Source organism: Macaca mulatta, chromosome 1, assembly GCF_049350105.2.
Source record: "Macaca mulatta isolate MMU2019108-1 chromosome 1, T2T-MMU8v2.0, whole genome shotgun sequence".
In the NCBI taxonomy this organism is placed as follows: domain Eukaryota; kingdom Metazoa; phylum Chordata; class Mammalia; order Primates; family Cercopithecidae; genus Macaca; species Macaca mulatta.
Genome location: NC_133406.1, coordinates 161424631 through 161430153, shown reverse-complemented (window position 1 = coordinate 161430153; position 5523 = coordinate 161424631). Strand labels below are relative to the sequence as shown.

Below are 5523 nucleotides of genomic sequence, written 5' to 3'. Positions count from 1 at the left end.
GAAACAATTGGAGACGGTCTTCTGTGAGTACAAGATGCATTTCTTTTAAGACGAATCACAAGCATTCTTTTTTAACTTACTTTATCAAATATGTTGTCCCCTAATATCAACTGCATTATTTCAAATAATAAAAATATGTCTTCATTAATTTATTTAACAAGTATTTACTGGGTGAACCGTTGTTTCAGATACTCCGGATACAGGAGTGAACAAACCATACTAAATCCCTGTCCAGTGGAGTTTAGGGTCATTTTTGTGGAGAGAAAAAGGACATTAAAATGTCCATTACTGATTCATCCATCAATCCTTCCATCTATACAATTATTTGGGATAGTTACACGTGACGATGACAGAAGAATATGACACTGAATAATAAGACAAAGAATAAAAATAAGTAGCACAAGGGTTGGCAACTGTAAAAGGCACATAAGGAATATTTCTCTGTGGGGGTGACTTGAAAATGATGAATCAACTGCAGCGAGGCAAAATGGAATAGGAAAGCAGCCAGAAGATGTGCTGTCTTTCATCCTGTGTGCACCCTTCTCCACTGCACGTGTGCTTTGGAACATTGACTGGCACCGAGTGTGTGTATCAGGAGGACCCCTTGCCCTGTGACTTCCTGTTGAGTCTAGCCAATGGCGATACTGGTAGGAAATCAGAGCGAAGCAGCAGAGTGAGGTAAGGGATTTGTTTTTCTCTGATGTGTCTCCCCAGGCTGGTTTTTGTCCTACTATGGACAGCTGGCGTCATCAGGCAACTTTCTTTGTCCTCTTACCTTTTAGACCTGGTGTGGTAAAACCCTCTCAGTGTCACTATGCCTAGAGGGCAGCACCATTCCTTGCTGCTTTTCCTAAGCCCTTCCCATACTTTGCAAATAGTATCTTCAATTACCCAGCCTGAGGATGCCATTTCTTTCCTCCTTAGGTTCTGATTGATGCAGAGGCTGTTGAAGCAGACCACGTGAGTAAAGCAAGAGAGGGAGATGGAATTGGAGATAGCGGCAAGCTATTATACCTGGATATATTTTGTATACAACCAAAAAGACTCAATGACTAATTGAATAATGAATCTGAAGGAAAAAGAAAAAAAAAAACAACACTCAAGTTTGCAGGTGTCAATCAAAAAAAGGTAGGAAATAGTGGAGAGGAAGCAGGTAGATACTGGTTGATATGATTTGGCTGCTTCCCCACCCAAATCTTACCTTGAATTGTAGTTCCCATAATCCCCACATGTGGAGGGAGGAAGCCATTAGGAGGTGATTTAATCGTGTGGTGGTTACCCGCATGCTGTTCTCGTGATAATGAGTGAGTTCGCACAAGATTTGATGGCTTTATAACGAACTTTTTTCCCTTTTGCTTGGCACTGCTTCTTGCTGTTGCCATGTGAAGAAGGACGTGTTTGCTACTCCTTCCACCAGGATTGTAAGTTTCCTGAGACCTCCCCAGCCATGCTGAACTATGAGTCAATAAAGCCTCTTTCTTTTATAAATTACACAGTCTCGAGTATGTCTTTATAGCAAGATAAGAATGGACTAATATACTGTGATGAGTCTGATGGAACTCAGATTTTATTTTGAGCATGTTACATTTGGTATTCTTTGACTTTCTCCTTTCTGTTCTTGCCCTCCGTGGGCGAAGATTTAAAGGAGACAGGAAATGGTGGGAGGACGCCAGGTTGAAGAGAATGGACACTGAGCAATGTTGTTAAGGTCAATATTCAGTTTTGATCCAGGTATGGAACTCAAGAAAGAAGTCTGTACTATGCATATACATTTGGGGGTTATCAGCATCTAAATGATATTTCAGGCCTTAAGACTAGATACCATCACCTATGATGAGGGCTACTCCCTAAAATACATCTCCCCTAAAACTGTATCTGTTTCTTTGGTCCACTGACATTTTTAAAATACATATTTTATTTCATATATTTCAGGGACGTCTGAACTACATACCTCTTTTTATAGTGACTAAGTATCAAATTATTTATATTTTTATTAACTCTGCTACCTCTCCTGAAATTATTACAAACAGCCTTTCTTCCCACAGTCTTGCTTACCTGAACTTTCCAGTTTTATAGGAGCTACTATATTCCTTCACCCCGTTTCTAACATATTCTTCACCTTCTCTCCCTCTCTATTTCTGTTCAAAGACTATTCTCTCAGTTGGCAAATGTCCTTAGTGCTCTGCACAATACACAATGTTTCTGGTACCGTCATTTCTCACTGCATTCAAATTTTGTACTCTTTCCCCCCACTATTTTTATGCTTTATTGCAAGAAGCTTTTGTTTCTGAACTAACAAACTGCACCATAATGAGAAATTTGGCTGTGTAATTCCCTCAATTAACTCTCTGCATGGAGGAATTCAGTACTTATTTTCCTTCAAAAAGCCCCATGATGGTGAAGAATAATAATTATCTTTTAATTGAAATAATACTCAGAACACCACTAAAATTTATATCGATATAACATATATAGATATATTTATATATTTTCTCTATGGTATCTTCCATTTTTTAATAGTTAATAATCTCCATTCTATTTCATCTATGAGACAGAGGAGGATCATCAATAGCTGGGTTTTCAGGAAGTAGATTAGTATATTTGATTATTTTGTGCCATTCATATATAGGGGCTATAATTAGGGTTCTAATTGTGATTCATTAGGGTTATAAGCTGTTATTTCTAGTTTTAAACCTGCAAATTCTGTGTCCCAGAAAACTGCTTGGTCCCTGGAAAATCAGGACAGACATCCTACACTTAGACTTCTCTGAGTCATTGGAAAGTACATAGATTCATTGCAGAGAGGTAGAACATGCTTTTACTTGCAATGACTTCAAAGTGACAATTAGGCAATAAGCTAATCTGTTCCCTGTTTATGAGGATGTAGCTCTTAGTAAATAAACTCTTTTCATGTGCAATAAAATTAATGGTATTTTTTCTCACATTTTCATTCTGATGTATCAAGACAGGTGTAATATATTTCTATTTCTGTCCTAGGATTTGTGATTTATTTATCTAAATATTTTATAGTATGTGAGAAGTATAACCAAACAAAAATAAAACAAAACTAAATATTATCTAGCTTATATCCTTCGAGTTTCTATATGATAAACATGGTGAGAAATTTAAAAGCAATAACAACCCGTCATCCCTCTTGCCTACTACATGAATGGCAAATTTGCTCATTCTCTCTTCAGGGTTCTCAACCACCAGCTTCTGTGTGCATATCTTTGATACTCTGTACATATTATCTTTTACTTTGTCTTTGTTCTATTTATTTCTTCTCTGAATCTATCAAAATAGTTTCCATGTTTTATACTGCATCATTCTCCCATAAGAAATATCTGCCTTAAAAAAAAAATTTCTATTTTTTTAATCTTGTTTTGGACAGTGTTTCCCTCTGTCACACAGGCTGAAGTACAGTGGTATGATCACAACTCACTGCAACCTCAACCTCCTGGGTCCAAGTGATCCTCCTACCTCAGCCTCTCGAGGAGGACCGCAGGCACAGGCCATCACACCTAGATAATTTTTTTAGTACATTTTGTAGATACAGGGTCTCCCTAAGTTGCCCAGGCTAGTCTTGAACTCCTGAGCTCAAGCAACCTCGTCCTGCCAAATTGCTAGGATTACAGGCATGAGCCACTGTGCCTAACACCTACTATGTTATTTTTTCTTTTCTTACACTACCTACTCAAGATTTGCTTAAACAATTATACCTATTTTAAGACAGTGAGTGGAAAAGCAATGTTTGAGATAGTTTGCTTTTTAATGTTACCCAATGCAAGTCAAAACAACATAAATTTTCTTAAAATATGTAATATGCCTGTTTTTCTCATTACCTAACCTTGGCAGAAGAGGTAGGTCTTAACCATTCATTGTTTACAATCCCCTTTCTCCTAACTCGAAGTGGAGAAAACATTTCACTTGCTTTACAAAAAAAAAAAAAGTTAAACAAGGGTTGTTCTATGAAAGCTATAAAATAATGACTCAGTAGAATTTTTAGTGAACCTCCAAGTTATTTTGCATGTATTACTTAAACAACAGAATTCTGAGTCAGAAGAATTGAGATCTACCCATGCCACCTCGTAAAACTTAAAATGACATGGTTAGACAAAATTTTACATTCCTATCCTCTCTGAGATAAAAATTTAAGTGATCCATTGAAACATTTTCTTGATAAATAACTTGACCCAAGAATGCCAGATACTCAAAGACAAAAATGTAATTATGATGGCCAAGTTGTCTTTGAGGATATTGGATTTAAAAAAAAATTCTAAAGAAATCTCTGTTTCTTCTTTAGCTCAACACAGTGGCCCAAGATTATTGGAGTCTATATGTGTTGTTTTTTCATTTTTTAAAATTCTTTCTTCTCATCACAAATCAATACACAGCTTGACAAATAAATACATAATGTATAAAGTCAACTTACAGATTGGTATAACTGAAGAGAAAGCATGAGTTTATTGGCAAGGGAACACATTTCACCTACATGGCAGCTCTGGTGGTGGAAAGCTGTTTATAGTGTTAGATATATGACCCATTACATCTGCTACCTGGTAAGGGAATGAAGATACAGTCAAAGAGGACTGAAAAGAAACTGCAGAAATCAAATTCACATGCATCTTTTTCCCACTTGCATTTTGTTTCCTTCACACAGTTCTGACCAAATTGGGAATTGATTTATTCTGATAAAAGTCATTTGAGTATATAAAGACATTATTTTACCAAAAATGCTTTTGAGTCATATTTGTTAACATATTTCATTATGATATTCATATAAACAATTGAATTAGCTGGTTACACTGCAACATCAAAATATTATTTCACATAATTAGGCAAATTTTAAGACTCTGTATTGTAAAGTAGTTTCTCATGCCGTGTAGCTTAGGAGGGTGTCTCTTTGAAAGTGGAGACAAGATAAATGTTGGCTTAATATGAGTTCTTTCTAAAACAAGAGATATTCTAATGCAGAATATTGCCTTATGAAGTTAGAAATTTCCTGTGAAGTGGATGAACAAATGCTGGAGGACGTTCAGACAAGAATATCATGGAGGGATTTCCATGTTGTTTCCAGCATCAACATAGGATGTCCTCAAAAGTCCCTTCCAAATCTAACATGCTAACACTTTTTATAAGTAATCTGTAACATATATTTTACTATAGTTTATATATATATATATATATATACACTTGTCATTGTAACTCTAGAATTTAAAAATGACTTTGGCTGTTTCTGAGGAAGTAGATGCGAGGATGTTAACCTCTTTAAATGTAGTGAATATTATGCTTTTTCTTGAACATTGTCTTTTGCATTTTACGGTGTTCTAATATTTTTAAATAAAAACTGTCTGAAACTTTTAAATAATTCATGTTCTTTTTCATTACAAAACCAAAAAGTCAATTTAAAAAGTTAGTAAAATTTTTATGAAAGCTGGAGACTATTATAATAACTTTGACATTTTAAGGGTTGAAGGCAACAACACCGCTTCCTTATATACCTCTTTTCAATAAAAACCAATT

General features: G+C 35.6%; 1 long non-coding RNA gene across 1 annotated transcript; it reads left to right on the top strand.

Annotated features, from left to right (window-relative positions):
- Positions 1-332: 332 nt before the first annotated feature.
- On the top strand, positions 333-1098 carry LOC144338485 (uncharacterized). Its single transcript, XR_013412702.1, has 2 exons — positions 333-678; positions 925-1098. It is a non-coding gene; the product is annotated as an uncharacterized LOC144338485 (long non-coding RNA).
- Positions 1099-5523: the final 4425 nt, after the last annotated feature.